Source organism: Triticum aestivum, chromosome 3D, assembly GCF_018294505.1.
Source record: "Triticum aestivum cultivar Chinese Spring chromosome 3D, IWGSC CS RefSeq v2.1, whole genome shotgun sequence".
NCBI classification, from domain to species: domain Eukaryota; kingdom Viridiplantae; phylum Streptophyta; class Magnoliopsida; order Poales; family Poaceae; genus Triticum; species Triticum aestivum.
Genome location: NC_057802.1, coordinates 349259599 through 349276683, shown reverse-complemented (window position 1 = coordinate 349276683; position 17085 = coordinate 349259599).

Sequence of the window (17085 nt, the reverse complement as noted above, 5' to 3'; positions counted from 1 at the left end):
TGGTTGAACAGGACCCCGTGGTGTTGAGGGCTGGATGAACAGTAGACGATGGAGGGGTGCCCGTGGAGGGGTGGTTGAACAGTAGCCGGTGGAGTAGCGCGCGGTGGAGGCTGGATGAACAGGAGCCCGTGGAGGCTTGAGGAGGTCGACGGTAGCCCGTGGAGGCTGGAGGAGGTCGACGGTGGAGATGAACAGTATCCCGTGGAGTCCCGTTTTGCGGTACGCCACACCCCTCCCGATGAACAGGACCCCCGTTTCGACCGTAGGAGGTCCGTTTCGTCCGTTTTGCGGTACGCCACACCCCTCCCGATCAACAGGACCCCCGTTTCGATCGTAGGAGGTCTGTTTCGTCCGTTTTGCGGTACGCCACACCCCTCCCCATCAACAGGACCCCCGTTTCGACCGTAGGAGGTCTGTTTCCTCCGTTTTGCGGTACGCCAGACCCCTCCCGATCAACAGGACCCTGTTCCGAACGTAGGAGGTTCATTTCCTCCGTTGTGCGGTACGCCAGGCCTCGTTTCCATCGCCTGTTCCGAACAAGCCCTCCCGATGAACACGACCACGCATTCCGTTCCGACCCAGCTGGTTGGCTCCCATTCGTTCCGTTGCCTCCCGATGAACACGACGCATTTCGTTGCCTCCCCATGAACACGACGACGACGCTACTTCTCCATTCCGACCCAGCCATGTACACGAGCCCTGGCCATACGTATGCGCGAGTAAGCGTTCGAGACCCCGCCCGTATGTACACATACGTGGCCGTATTTTCTTTCTTGCACCCTGGCCGCTGTACGTACGTGTACAAGCTACGTGCGCGCCTCTACTACGACACGTACGTGCCTCTACTACGACACGTGCGCGCCTCTACATCCACCAGTATATATGTACGTACACGTTCATGACCAGAATGACAACGCTACGTACGCTTCGACCAGGTGGGTCCCGACTGTTAGGCACTTCCTTGCATGCGAAGATGTAGCTGGTGGGTCCCAGCAGTCAGGGGGGAATCATTTTGTTTTTTTTGCCCGGACGCACTTCCTTGTGTGCGAAGGTGTAGCTGGTGGGTCCCAGCAGTCAGGGGGAAACGTTTTTTCACGAAATACGGTGGCCCGTCCGGTGGGTCCCCGGTGTCAGGTGGAGGAATAATTATTTTGCACGTAATAAGGAGGCACTTCCTTGCTGCGGCCGTGGACCCAGCTGTCAGCCTCTCCACGTATAGTCCACGTCCGATGGAAGCCGTTCCTTGACGATGTTGACCACGCCGCGGCGAGAGCACCAGGGTGGTGGACGACGGCGAGGCCTAGGAAGGGGACGACGCGGAGCCGGGGAAGACGCGGCAGTGGATGCCCACGCGTAGAGGAGTACGAGGGTTCACTGGTTCGCTGTGGTGTGAGGCTGCCGTCGCTGCAGAATAACAGGGGGTGTGGGTGAGTAGAGGATGGCCCGGCCAGCGGTGGGAGTAGTAGGGGGCAGTGAGGCCTCCGCCGCATCGCAGCCGGCCACGGGAGGCAGGAGCACGAGGCACGACCGACGCTAGTTTGGGCGGGTGGAGCAAGAAGACCAGAGGTTGAAGAAGCACTACGGCCGTTGGATGGACATCGTACGGTCACTGGAGCTAGAATCATGCATATTGACTAAGTTGACAAAGCCCTCCGTCCCTGTCAACTTAGTAGGCCCACAAGTCAGCCTGCCACTATACTGGGTCCCAGCTAACAGGGGGAGTATTCATTTTTTGTGCGTAATAAGGAGGCACTTCCTTGCGTGCGAAGATATAGCTGGTGGGTCCGAGCTGTCAGCGGCGGTAACATTTTTTTCGCGAAATACAGAGGCCCGTTTGGTGGGTCCCTGATGTCAGGTGGAGGAATCATTATTTTGCGCGTAATAAGGAGGCATTTCCTTGCGTGCGGCCGTGGACCCAGCTGTCGGCCTCTCCACGTACAGTCCACTTCAGATGCATGTCGGTCGTTGACCACGTTGACCAGGCCACGCCGAGAGCACCAGGGCGGTGGACGACGGCGAGGCCTAGGAAGGGAACGACACAGAGGCAGGGAAGACTCGACAGTTGTTTCCCACGCGGAGGGGAGTACGACTGTACGAGGGTTTACTGGTTCGTCTGCCGTCGCTGGAGAATAACAGCAGGTGTGGGTGAGTAGAGGGATGGCTAGGCCAGCGATGGGTGTACGGTGGGGCGATGAGGCCTGCGCGGCAGCAGAGCCGGCCGCGGGGAGGAGGGAGCAGGCAGTCCCGCCGGCGCTTGTTTGAGCGGCTGGAGCAGGAAGAGCAGAGATTGAAGAAGCACGACGGCCGTTGGATGGCCATCCAACAGTCACTGCTTGTGCGTCAACCTTTTTTTTAGGAAAGCCTCAAATCTGTGGAAAACAGCATACAGCCCATCTGCCATTATTTCTAATAATTTACAGCCCATTTGCTAATAATTAAGGTTTTTTTGGAGCCCATATTCTTTTTGTTAGCATTACAGCCCATATTGTGGCCACGGTTTAAAAAATTATACGAAATTTTGCATATTTCGGTGCGGTCCGAACTGTTTTTAATCCCAAAATTTCGACTCACATTCAAACTGATTTTAAAAATAAATGTATATCAATATAAAATCCAACAAATTCTCCACGCATAAAAATTAATGTAATTTAAAATCTCGAAATGAAAAAAAAGATATTTGAAACTAATTGCCGGTTTGATGTGTTTTAAAAATGTACAGCCCATTTCTCATTACTGATGGGCCATTTTCTTGGCCAGCCGAATGAAATCTCTCCTCGTCTTGAAAGATTTGCAGCCCAACAGGCCTGACAAAGCGACTTACATGGCAAATCACAAAAAAACTGGGCTGTGGCCGTGGACCCAGCTGTCAGCCTCTCCACGTACAGTACTCTTCCGATGGAAGTCGTTCCTTGACCACGTTGACCACGCCGCGCGGAGAGCACCACGGCGGTGGACGACGGTGAGGCCTAGGAAGGGGTCGACGTGGAGCCGGGGAAGACGCGGCAGTGGAAGCCCGCGCGGAGAGGAGTACGAGGGTTCACTGGTTCGGCTGCGGTGTGAGGCTGCCGTCGCCGCAGGGCCTGGCCAGCGGTGGGAATAGTAGGGGCGGTGAGGCCGCCGCGGCAGCACAGCCGGCCACGGGAGGCAGGAGCATGCGGCACGACCGGCTCCGTCCCCGTCAACTTAGTAGGCCCACAAGTCAGCCTCCCACCATGGTGGGTCCCAGCTAGCAGGGGGAGTATTAATTTTCTATGCGTAATAAGGAGGCACTTCCGGTGGGTCCGAGCTGATAGCGGGGGGAACGTTTTTTTCGTGAAATACGGTGGTCCGTCCGGTGGGTCCCAGCAGTCAGGGGCAAACATTTTTTTCGCGAAATACGGTGGCCCGTCTGGTGGGTCCCAGCAGTCAGGGGGGAAACGTTTTTTCCGCGAAATACTGGTGGCCCGTCCGGTGGGTCCCTGCTGTCAGGTGGAGGAATAATTATTTTGCGCGTAATAAGGAGGCACTTCCTTGCGGCTGCCGTGGGCCCAGCTGTCAGCCTCTCCACGTACAGTACTCTTCCGATGGAAGTCGGTCGTTGACCACAATGACCACGCCATGCCGAGAGCACCACGGCGGTGGACGACGGCGAGGCCTAGGAAGGGGACGACGCGAAGCCGGGGAAGACGCGGCAGTGGATGCCCACGCGGAGAGGAGTACGAGGGTTCAATGGTTCGGCTGCGGTGTGAGGCTGCCGTCGCCGCAGAATAACAGGGGGAGTGGGTGAGTGGAGGGATGGCCTGGCCAGCGGTGGGAGTAGTATGGGGACGGTGAGACCTCCGCGGCAGCACAGCCGGCCACGGGAGGCAGGAGCTTGCGGCACGACTGGTGCTGCTTTGGGCGGCTGGGGCAAGAAGACCAGAGGTTGAAGAAGCACTACGGTCGTTGGATGGACATCTTTGACCACGCCGCGCCGAGAGCACCCGGGCGGTGGACGACGGCGAGGCCTACGAAGGGAACAACACGGAGCCGGGGAAGACACGGCAGTGGCTGCCCACGCGGTGGAGAGTACGAGGGTTGACTGGTTCAGCTGCCGTCGCCGGAAAATAACAGGAGGTGTGGGTGAGTAGAGGGATAAACAGGCTAGGGATGCGAGTATGATGGGGCCGTGAGGCCTGCCCGGCAGCACTGCCGGCCACGGGAGGCGGGAGCAGGCGGTTCCGACGGCGCTGGTTTGGGCGGCTGGGGCAGGAAGATCAGAGACTGAAGAAGCACGATTGCCGTTAGATTGACATCTAACGGTCTGACGCTAGTAGAGTCGATTGTTGACTAAGTTTCTTTTTTGAGAAACCTTGTGTACGCATGCACTTAGTAGGCCCACAAGTCAGCATCCAAATCTGTGGCAGACAACATAAAGCCCATTTGTTATTTTTTTTAATTTGCAGCCCATTTGCTAATTCTTAAGTAATTTAATACAGCCCATTTTCTGCCCAGGACCACGGTCAAAAAGTTCAACCTTATTTTGCATATTTCGGTGGAGTCCGAACTGTTGTAATCCCGAAATGACAAACATTTTTTAAGAACTTATTGATTTGCCAAAAAATCATTTTGTTTTTGTAAGCAAATAAGAGGTGGGACAATTGAGTTGGTTTAAGGGAAAACCAGTGGTAAAAAAATCAGCGCTAGGTGGGAAAAAACAACAAAAATAAGGATGTAAATATGAAAAGGGAATTTTATGTGTTTTCAATATAATGATACGTGTATATGAAGTAGTAAAACTATAGGTAGAGATTAGAAAACAGATGTAGGACATGCGTTTCAAGAGGAAAATAGAACTGGGCTGTGTGTTTGATTCAGTAAAAAAACTGCCTGCGGATGTTGTAAGACAAAATATAACTAACGCTGGCGGGCCAGAGGCCAGTAGATACCTGCTGGATCTTTGTGCCCCGTTGTCGTCATGGGCTGGGTCTGTTAAAAACAAAACCATCCCCGGGCAGTCTACAGCCCAGTTGAAACTTGCTCGACCTGAAAAAACAATATACGTGCTCAATAAACGAGAGAATTCTGCAAGTACAGACTGATAACTAGGATGCAGCATGGATATTGTTTTTTTATCGTGATAATAAGTGCATGCACTTGTTTCGAAAAAATTGGAGAACTGGGAATTCGAATGGCGGGTGCTTATGCTACCCATCAAATAAAAATCAGGTGCCTGAAAATTCGTTTCGAAACAAATGATTCAGCTTTATATCCACGTCGACCCTCGGCATGATGGTTGGAAGCAAATGCAAGTTCATACCAAAAGATCGTTAACAACAATGCCAACTTGCGGACGACAAGGTAGTACAACTACCAATACCAAACTAACCTATAATCTTTTTACTCCTGGCCCTAGTGTTCGTCTGGTAGAAAATCTTGCAGAGGACCAGCTCCCACTCCTTATCTTGCTCCAGGTCCCCGAGGTGGTACTGGTGCATCACCCAGTTGGTCCTCTGCTGGTCGAAGTTCTTGTTGGTGTGCAGCACCAGAACCTTTTTTGCTGCCCGTCTTGCCGGCCGTTGACCATCACCGGCAAGGTATTGCCGGTCTTGTGCCACATCGCGTGCATGCCGCACTCCGACTGTATCTTGCGACGCATCCAGGTGCCCCTTTTGAACGCCCTGGAAGAAATGCTTCCTTAGGCCACTCAGTGTGATACCTGCAGTATTGTGGAATACAGGTTTTAGTGTACCTAGTTGGCATTTTCATAACATCTTTGGCATGTTGCAGTCACTTGTTTCACTTTTTATTAACTGTCAAATTGTAATTGCTTCACCAGGTCTGCATCTAAAAAGAAAAATAGAGCTATAAGCAAAGGAATATGTTTGTGCAAGTAGACGGCCGATCGGTGTCTTACCTGGAAGTTTCTCAGGTTGGGTGTAGCATATGCCGTGCTCACTGTCGATGGTTGGTATGAACAAATCGATGAGAGACTGAAATCTCGCGCTGTCAGCACTCACTTTGGCCTCAAGGTGCTCGATCAGCTCCTGATCCGTGGGATCGAACTTGACGCCAGCCGGCAGCACCGGCCAATCCTTCTTCGACTTGCATCGGTAATCCAGTTCTATGGTACTCAATGTATGATCAATCGACTGTTTTAAGTGAATGATGAAAGATTTCGACAGATAAGTGGTACTCCAAATCTAAAGTCCAGAATACCCGAACACGCCGCCGGGATTCTTGTGTCACCTCACGCGCAGCGTGTTGTCACGTCAAGTCAATGTGTGGACATGATGAATAATTTGACCGACGTATACTAGTACTGCTACTGTACTACTTACTAGTCGTATTTAGTGTCACAATTTATACATAGGTTTAACTAACAAGTACGCACTTGAAGCCTAACTGATATATATATATAATATATGGCTTCTGCATAGCATCTCCATCATCATTATCAGTACATCCTACGCAGGTGAGTTAGGATGCACTTGATCCCAGGAAGGTATCTATCCTTCAAACCAGAGGAGTGCTTCAAACTAACAACAGTACATAATATCCAACAAAAGAGGGTCGTGCTACAGCAGCAGAATACATGGCTCAGTCTAGATATCAGCACGAATCAAGTTGTGCATATTTGCTGTTGGCATGAACCACATCGCCGCATGTCGGGTTTGCAAAAGCCATCCATCGCATGGAAGCTTGATGCCTTTCACACACTGAAGATTATCTGGAAACAAGTTGTGTCGACGAATCTCTAGATATGGTGATTCATGAAACCCATGGTATGATGTGTAAACACAGCCCCCCCTCACGAATGGAAGTTGCATAGCACAGTAATCATCGTCGGTGATATGATCGATGATTGGTTGGATGATCGGATAATTGAGCCTGAGGAACAAGGAGTGGTTGCCGAGGCTGTAAACCCGCCTCCAGTTGAATACGCCTGGCCCAACGGAGCTGGGATCTTTCTCGAACACGAAGCAGCCATAGCCATTTATGTCACGAATGCCCCACGCATTGTATTGCATGTGGTTTGATGTAATGGTTTGGTCAATTTGGTACGTGTGAATGAGCATCAAATGACCGCCGTCCGCTGAACGATCGATAAACCACCACCCATCGGCTGGTATGATTCCAGGTTCTGGAATCATGAAGGCCAGCGCATTTGCGTCTGCTGCAACAATTCAAATTGGAGACCAAAAGGACAAAAATAAACAATCATGTTCAGAGTATGTGTGGAATTAAGATTATTATAACAGTGACACATATCATAGACAGAGAATTGCAATGTCGTGGTCATAATCATACCCGAAGTTAAAAAAATAAGCCAATGGCTTTCATATTCTAGCAATATGTCATGGTTCAAACATCATGTAACAATGGGAGGAAAGCAGCTATGACAGCGCCTACTCATATTCTACCATAGCACTTACTACTACTGTTCTCATATCAACTCTAAGCAATAACATGCGTTGTTATAAAAATCTTGTAAACGAGAGTAACATATAGCAATCATGATGTTATGCTCATAATATGTATTCTAACAATCATTAGATGCCAATTGTTCTCATATCAACTCTAACAATAACATGTGTGGTCATAAAAATGTAGGAAATGAGAGGAACTTATAGCAATGATGTGGTTATAGACATGCTATGCATTCTAAATTTGTAAAAATGAACAGACAGTCGTATTCATAAGGTAAAGATGAGATGAGATAGAACAATTACACGACGATAGATTCCACCAGTATAGGCAGACAATGTGTGCGAAGACCGCGTAAACGATGCCATCGTGCACTATAGCATCATACAGAAATGTTGCCTCAACAGGATTGATGATGAGCCATAACCATGTATGGCGACCGGATTCCAGATAGACTAATCCCATGTTGAACAAGGCAATGAGCTTGTAATCCATGTAGTCTTCTAATGGTGTGGGCACTTCGCAGATTACAACTTTCTGCAAACAGAGGTCGAGCCAAAAGCTTGACGCGTCTCGTGCGTAGTAGGCAGGAGTGTCCGGCGGGCCGCGAGGCTCGATGGCGGTGGTATCCAACGATGGAAGGGTGATCTCTTGCTGGGTGTAAATATCCACGAGACGCCACGGACTACCGGTGTGGTGGATGAGGACGATCCAGTTGGCCTTCATGCCCGCCCAGTAGTGGTCGCGCATGAAGGACAGGTGGACGGGTAGTGGTAGCATGTCGAGGGGAACCACGGCAACCTCCGTAGGATCGTCAAGTCGGTGTCTGGGCCACCAGCGAGGATCGGGCATCAGCAAGCAGGGTGTCTTGAAAAGAGCCGGCCGGTTGCAGACGAGTAGACGGTACAAAGACACCGAGCATGCGGCCAGACAGACGGTGCTGAGTAGGTCCATCCGACTACAGATCTGCTCCAAGAGAACATCGGGGAGGGAATTCCAATCGCGGCTCTGCGTGTCAGTCGGTTCTGCCATTGGGGTTTTCAGTGCCTGCGAGCTAGCGGGGAAGTGGATTCAGGCGGGCGAGCGAAGAAGCTTCTCCTCGTGTGGCCGAGCAGTGAGCGGGGGGATATGGTACGCGCGAGCTACCAAGGAAGATGGCGCGGGCGGGCGAGCAGTGAGCGAGGGTAATTGGTGTGCGGCCGGCGATGGGGAAGAGAGGAGGAAGAAGAAGAGAGGAGGAAGAGTGGAAGACGGGGAAGAAAGTGCATTCAATCTCAATTCTACTAGTACTACTACCAGGATATACCGTCCTTCGGAGTGTAAATAGTTACACCGATGACATGTGGGTCTACCACAACAGGGCCCATATGTCAGTTAATGGAGGACAGAGGTGCGTAGGCGTATTTGCGGAAGCGTGCTCTACTGGCAAACATGATGGCAGTACTGCGTCAGGCTGATTTAGTAACACCAACGCGTTGGTTCAGCTTATGAATGACGTGTCCCATCTGCTGCAACGTGTATTGTCACTTCACTGCGAAGACTAGTTGAATAGTTCTCTCTGACCGAGATGGGGAATAATGGATCGCGAGGACTTCCTTTCTACAGTATCCCTATGCCTCTACGCTCACTTCACTCATTTTGCTCTGTACCTAGTCACTTGTTGAAATCTGTAGAAAGAGAAATACTCCGTATTTGGGAACAGAGGGAGGCTTTTACTCCGTACTATTTGGGAACAGAGGGAGTATCACCATATGGAGGGAATAGAGGAAGCTTGAAATATGAACATGTCAATGGGAGGGAGTAAGCCCCATGCATGCATGCATGCAACATGGAACACTCACACGTACACATGGACGCACGCAACACTCACGCACCCATGCGGCACATAGCACACGACGCAACACACACGCTCACGCTCAAGTGCTCAACCTACTCCCTACGTCCGTGAAAGACTGTACATTTAGAGATTTACACATTAACCAGGGCATAATTAACGCCCAAAAGTAGCAAACTTATGTGTGCATGCGACCATTGAGATAAGAAGATTAAATGAAGGCCGTTGCATGCTGTAATTAAGGATAGACATGTAGCCTATACCTACAGCACAAGTTGGTGCATTAGTCAATCAATATCGATTTAGATTAAAGGCTAAATGCATTGGAAGTGTAGATGTACATCATGCACTACACTCTTTGTTTTATAGCCGATGTACACTCTTTCTTGGAAGACCGAGGGAGGACACGTGCATGCACTCACATACACAGCCAGGGCGGTTCGCGCGCAAGGGTTGGACTTGTGTCGCGCCTGTGTAAAGTTTTGTTTAACTAATTTCTTTGCTCTGCCAACTGACAGGTGGGACCCAGAAACCAGGTGACAATTTAACCAGTCAACAAAGTGCCACGTCGACTATGTGGCCGGTCAGTAGGGTGCAATACGGTGCTCTACGATGAGCTAGTGATCGTATAATCGCCGCAAAACTATATGTAGTGACCGTAAAGAGCGTATTGTTACATACGTTGACCGCCAGTGTATTTTTCTCGTTCCAAATTAAGCCATATTAATCGGAAAGGACGCAGTATGGACTACTACTACTAGTACTAGTTCTTTGATGTGTCCCGTCAACTCGCCGAACAAGGAGAAGCTTGCTTACTACGCCTCTCCCTCGCCCACGCGCGCGGTAGTTCGCAGGACGAGGAGAGGGTTTTGACTACAGCACCATCTGCCTCTCCCTCTCCCTCGCCCTCGCCCTCGCCCTCGCGGTGGATGTGCAGCAGTTCAATCGGTGTCAGATTGCCAGAAGCATATTGTACTATAGTATCATCATTGTTGGACCTTCCGAAGAGGCGAAGAGCCAAGTGCAAGGTTCACACGAGTACGAACTGTTGAACCTCCCGAAGAGGCAAAGAGCCAAGCGCAAGGTTTTATAGGAGTTGTCGTCCTAGTAGGAGTGTACTACAACTATAGCGAACGATGCTACTGTATGATGCCGCCACGTCACGTATATCCAAAGCTGTGCCACCTTTTTTTTTCTCAAAGAGCATGTTGGAGCCCGTGCAACAACCACACAAGTTGCACGTACACATAACACATTTACTAGTAATAAATTCTAAAGGACAAATGCCAGTATGCCACACAAGTTCATCTCCAATTCATGTGATAAATTTGTGCACGACTAGTCTACATATATTCACAGCGCTACCGTTCACAATTACCGTACTCCACTTACACGTTATAGATGGGCTACATGTCCTCCTCCAGGTTCCAGTCCCAGGTGTTCTTCATGGATGGCACCATCCATAGCGGTGGGCAACGGGAATCATTTTCACAGCTTTCTAGTCCGGTTCCACACGATGGAGACTCGTCCAAGCTGAAGCGGCATAAATCAGGGATAGCGTGTCCCAGCATGACGTTCATCCGGCGGTGCGCACTGAAGACACAACCATGCTTCATGAACGGCAGGCCTTCCATGTCGTGCACGGAAGGTGGCATCTGCTTCACAATGGGGTAGCTGTCCCCGATGAAAAGCGAGTACTCTCCAAGACTGTTCCTCGGCACCCATGTAGCATCACGGGGGTCGAACTCGGCGCCGTTCATCTAGTACACGCGGCATCCCAGATCTGGACACATGGTGATGTACATAATCAAGGTCCATGCATAGTAATGTTGTGCTCAAATATGGCGGTCAGTAATACTGTGCAGCAAATAGTACTACTCCGGTATAGAGGAAGTAAAATAACCGGCTTATTATATATAGCCACTCTTGGCTACATGGATGAGATAGTCAGACATGGAAAAACAAAAATGGTAGCAGCTAGTGGGTTGAAGTCTTCAAGGGCCTGGCTAGCTATACGCGTCCTCCAAGGTAAAAAGTACTCCTACTAGTACTACAAAGTATACTACTAGTACAACAATGAAAGAGAAGGCGAGAGGGTTAAAAAATGGAATACGTGGGTAGATGGTGACGGTCCGATCGTGGTAGATTGTGTGACCATGTTGCACATCAGTGGTACCATGGGTAACGACTGCTAAGATAGTTGATCCCAATATGCCAAAGTCAGCTACAAGGTTCCAGGTTAGACCGAATCACGGATGCAAATGCACATCCAGGATCGGCGATCTTATTTTGATCGGGGGATGACTGGTCCCTGCAAAATAATGGAGTACTGTCAGGGATGCAAATGATGGTTTGTGCATTCCGTTTATAATCTCCCGTACCATAGGATGGCAACCAGATGAAACAAGTCCCCTGGCTTGTCACCGCGAGGATGCGGCCTAGATGGCGCACGGTCTCTTCGAACGTGTAGGGGTACAAATCTGCCGCCGCCAACATGCGCCAGCCTCTGCCGTTACTGCCTCTTGCATTGATGGCAATCCTTATGTCGAACAGCGCGATGAGATAGTAATCATCGTAGCCATCATCATACGTATTCAAGCCCAGCCAGTCCGGAAGGCCGATCCCAATGGTGGAGAAGGGGTCTACCGGAACGGCCGCACTGCTGTGGATGTTGTGCAAAATGATGGTGGTATCCGGCCAGAGGTATGCAAGCCAATCTTCGTTGGCACCGACCCAGACCTATATATAAGACGGTGGGCAGCGGAGAAATTACGGGATGGAAATGGAATAACTAAGTACTACATGATCAAACTCCATTACTGACCTGCTCATCGGACAAAATCCGACTACTTCTCAACGTCGGCAACTCTAGCGGAGTCAACGTGCAACCATGGCCAGGGAGCGGTGGACTGTTCGAAGGATTGTCCCATAGAAGAACCTTCTCCTCTAGGACGCATGGAAGACCAACAAGCATGGCCTTTTCCCAAGCATGTTTAAGCAGCGTCTTGAAAAAGATGGTGCAGGAAGCACCGAGTCTTGCGGCGGTGAGGACTCGGAGCGGCGTGCGATTTCTCCCAGAGGATCGTCGTCCAAGGTCTCCCAGCCCCGACGAGGAGGAGAACCGCCTGGCGAATCCATGGGTGCAGCGACGAACTGCCTACTCTTCGGGGGGGGAACTGGCGAGGAGGAGATAAGAGCGAAGTAACCGCAGGGCCTCGTCCCTTCCAACTGTAGATCGTTCCTCAGCGAAGGGGTGAGGCTATTATTTACTACTAGTACTAGCATTATGGAACGTTATGGGATTGCTTTATACTGTAAATAATAGCACTAGTAAGAAATTTTTGGCACTAGGTAGTAGTTTTTGGCGTGGATTAAGAAATTTTGGGTATGTTTTTGCCATTTTTTGTACACGCCAACTAGTGTCAAAAAGACATCTTACATTATGTGACGGAGGAGTACGTACTCGTACTGTAGCAGTACTAGTACTACTTTTCTCAACTAGTAGTGCGATGTACTGTACTTCTAGTCTAGTCTAGTATAGTGCACCAGTTTTGAACTCTTGAATCTCAGGGCCAAGGAGCTACAGTTGGAAGTGGAGGGTACTACTGTTCTCTAGAACCATCGCTGTACTATCAATGCAGGGGAAGTACACCTGCGTAGTGGCCTAGTGGGTACTCTCGGTGCTCTATTCAGCCGCTCCTCTCACGTAGCTGGCCTACTCAGCTGCTCCTCTCACGCACACACTAGCAGCCTGTTTATCAGCGACGGTTACTGCGGGGGCAGAACATTTGAGTTATTTGATACAGCGAGACTAGGCTTTTCGCTTCCATTTGTGGAGGTGTAATCGATCTCGTCGAACTTTGTTAGTAGTTCCTTCTTTATGAATGAGATGAAGCAAAGCTTTTGCCTCCGTTTCAAAAAAACACGTCAAGAGGAATTTCTTTTATAGTAGAGCCGGTAATGGAGTGAAGTCCATGCGTGCAACGCCACAAGCTACAGAGTAGTAATAGAGCACTTTACATACAGAGCCATATTGCACAGTTCCCAATGCCCCGCCAGGCTTTTTCGGCTCCTCGGGCTTAATTGAGAGGCGCTAGTTTAAATATGCTACTAGTTGGAAGCTACAAGCGAGGTGCGGCTAGGGCGAGCACGCGAGCCATGGGATGCTGGGAAGGAAAACCCGTTCACGTGGCTAGGCTGTCCAGTGCACCCAGATTGTGGGGCCGCATGTCCGTTTGACTTCAAAACTCAAACTACCCGTGTAAAATATTGGCTCGCAGCGAAGTGTAGTAGTACTATTTAAAAAAAGGCCGCCGTGCGTTCGGCTGGGATCGAACCCACAAAACGAGGTATACACTCCCGCGACCACTATTAGTACTCGTTGGAGTACAACGCAACCTAGAATCGCCTTTTGTCGCTAGTAGTACGTACATTGTTCCTTACAAGAAACCCCTAATGGTTAATAGTATAGCCAGCTTACCTTCTCTCTCCTCTTCTCTTTCCTCCAACTAAGCGGAAATATACTAGTTTATTTCTTATAGCCCGCTGACTCAGCTCTATTGTACTTGCTCTAATAATGCAAGAAACCACTAAAATGCCAAGAAACTACTACCACTTGCATACGTGGCAGACTTAAGATAAGACTACCTTATCAACCATTGTACATGCTCTTACCAACAAAAATCCTCGAGTGACCTCCTACCTCCGGCCCGTCCACCTAGTCATCCTCGGCCATGGGACGCAGCTACCGCCGCCGGCAGAAGGCAAGGTCAAAACCACCGGCGGTGCGGAGCCCATGTTGCGGCAGCCCGGATGCCAGCTCCGTCCGATGCTCGCGGCCGCTAGCTAGCCAAGATAGCTCTGTCCAGCTGCTTGTCTGCAAGGTTTGCTAGCTAGATTGGCACGGCAGCGCAGCGGCTTGCTCGCGCGCGCCACGCTAAGGCCAGCAATCTGGCTCGAGCGAAGGCCAGCGCGGCGGCTTGCTCGCTCGTGAGTCACGCTTGGGCTAGCCTGCCAACCCGTGCAGAGGCTAGCGCGGCGTCCGGCCCGTCCTGCAGAGCGGCGGATAACTCGCTCATCACCGGCGCCACCGACAAACACGCATCAGTACTGTTTGAAGTAATGTTCAGGAAAAATAATGATTTGAGGGGGAATAACAGGATAGAAGGTCAGATGTGGGTCCCTCGTGTCAACGGTCAAACAAAATTGTGGGTTGGAAATACTAGCAATATTCATGTCCGTTGCAACGAATCATAATTAGAATAATACTTATTCACAAACTTGGTACAAAACACTCTAATTTTGATATACATATGTCACTAGAGATATATTATGTTTCGATTAGAATATATTCCTTGGGTTGTTTTGGTGAGGTCAGGGAGGGATGTGGTTGGTTTTAAGATACTAATTATGGGTTTTTCTGCAAATTGGTAGACAAGTGGGATGTTGGTGAGAAAAGGAAACAACTTACCTCACAATCGTTAGATGTAGATCTAATGGTCAGAAACGATGGATGGCAGACACACCAGCATCACCAACTTAGTCTTGTGTAGGAGTACTAGCAAGATCCGTGCATTGCACGGAACATCAAGATGCATTTTTTTATAAAACACTTGTTGTGATTGACCCTTGCGGGAGTAATCCCATGTGTAAAAACTAATGATATCTCGAGAAATATGAGATAACGTGAAGAGGAGTGGGGTGTGGTGGTGGTTGGTGGTCGGACTGAGCAGAGGCATGGGGATTGACGACGCCGGCAGCGGCCACCAGGCCAGTTTGTTCCAGAGGCTTCCTTTCTTAATTGCTCAACAATGAGGTTTGTTGGAGATAAGGATGAACGAGGGAAGGCCTTCTCTGCAAATGTGGAGAGGGGTGCGGGTATCTTTTAGTTTAATTTCCATCCGTCAGATATAGATCAGACGGTCTATATTGCAAGATGGCACACGTACCATCATCACCAACTCGGTTTTTATAAGAGAAGAAATATAAGTATGGAGATACAAATGTATTATCGATACTTGCTTCCGTAAACTAGCATCTACATTCTATTCAACGCCTTGGCATGTGGGGCCTTAGCACAATGACTTCTCGACTGTGTAAAACAAAGATTTTCCCGTCGTCGACAAGGAGGGGGTGACGGCGGCGCGCTTTTTGGCTTGCTCTAGTCCTAGTAGTCATACTAGGTGGTCTAAGCACGTGTAGATTTATTCTTTTTCACATCTCGTGTTCGCCGTACTACCACGACTGTTGATGAATAGACGGTAAGTTATTCACGGGGAAACCCTTGTTGAGCGTGTTTGCGAGAGAGAGAGAGAGAGAGAGAGAGAGAGAGAGAGACAGTGTGCGTGTGTTATATGTTAGATACTGAGGCAATGATAACAGATTCTGTGTCTATGTGTGTGGAGGATAGAGAGAGACATGTACATGGGGCTTTGTGTTGTGTAACGTGGAGACACATATACATAATTAGAGAGTGAGTGTGTGAGCTACACATGCGGACATGAGGAGAGATGAGGATCCAGATAAATGGGTGTTTGTGCGTGTCTGTGTGTGTTTGTGCACACATTTGTGTGTGAGAGGGAGAGAATGTATGTGGAGTAGAGAGACCACTGATGATGTAAACCTACTATAAGGGAAGGGGGAATGGTGTGACATGTGTACTAGCAAGATAGCACGGGTGCGGGCGAGGGGAGTAGACTATTTGGAAGAGACATCGAGTGTATGTGTGGGAGAGGGGTGTGAGAGCGATAGAAAAAAAGAGAGAGCTAGCGACGGAGAGAGAGAGAGAGAGGAAGAGAGGGGGCGAGAGGGGTCGTTTGTGTCCATAAATGGCGTATAGATAGGGAGACAATGTTGTTGTTGTCCGAAATTGGCCTATGAACGGAGACGCAAGGGAAGCGAGTCATCGTGTGTGTGATAGGGACTTCATGAGAGATCTAGAATAGATGGTGTAGAGAACATTGTGCGAAATCGAGAACGATTGTACATTAGGGAGCTATGCAAAGAGTCATGACATATATGTATACAGGGAAGGAGCTGGGGCGGGTCCGCATGTGGGAGAGATAGAAAGAGGAGAGTGGTGCACAAGGAGACAAAGTGTGCTTGTTTGCAGTGGGGGTGGTGTGTGAGGTGAGTGCGCGAGAACCACATGACTAGGGAGATAGACGTTTGGGGGCGACGTTTTGTGTGTATGGGAAATATACACTCTACATAGTGCGCGTGCTTGGGTAAGAGAGATAGCGGGAGACCTAGAGAGTGAGGGAAGAGATGTGTGCATGCCCGAGAGACAAAGTGATAGAGACCTATGTTGGGGTCCGGACTTTACAAGAGAGAGGGGTGTTAATGTGCTCGTGTGTTGGTGTTTGGGGGAGAGAACGACTTCTCTATGTGTGTGTGTGTGTTGGTGGGGGGGGGGGTTGACTTCAGATAAAGAGTGAGGTGTATATATTTGAGGGACTTTAGCGTAATTGAGATATTGTGCACTCATGGTTGATCAATTTGTTTAACAGTTTGTACTATGAGATAACGATACTTTTGAACATGCGTGATATACCTTGATGTACCAGAATTACAAACCTAAGATTGGAATTTTGGAATTCGACTCCATCATTAGCTTTTGTAGTTCATTTAAACGGAGGTACATTTTTTAAGCCAGGATTTCATGATTTCAAATTCATATATCAAACCTAGAGATATACACATACGGGCATGTTCAAACTTTATAATCATCCACTTTATTCATACACATACACATTTTTGCTTTTGTCATCATATTTAGGATAAACACATTCGGAATTTCATTTGAATTGGACCGTATGATGGTATTTGCTTGTAGTAGCTCAATGACCCATATTTGAATTGAATGG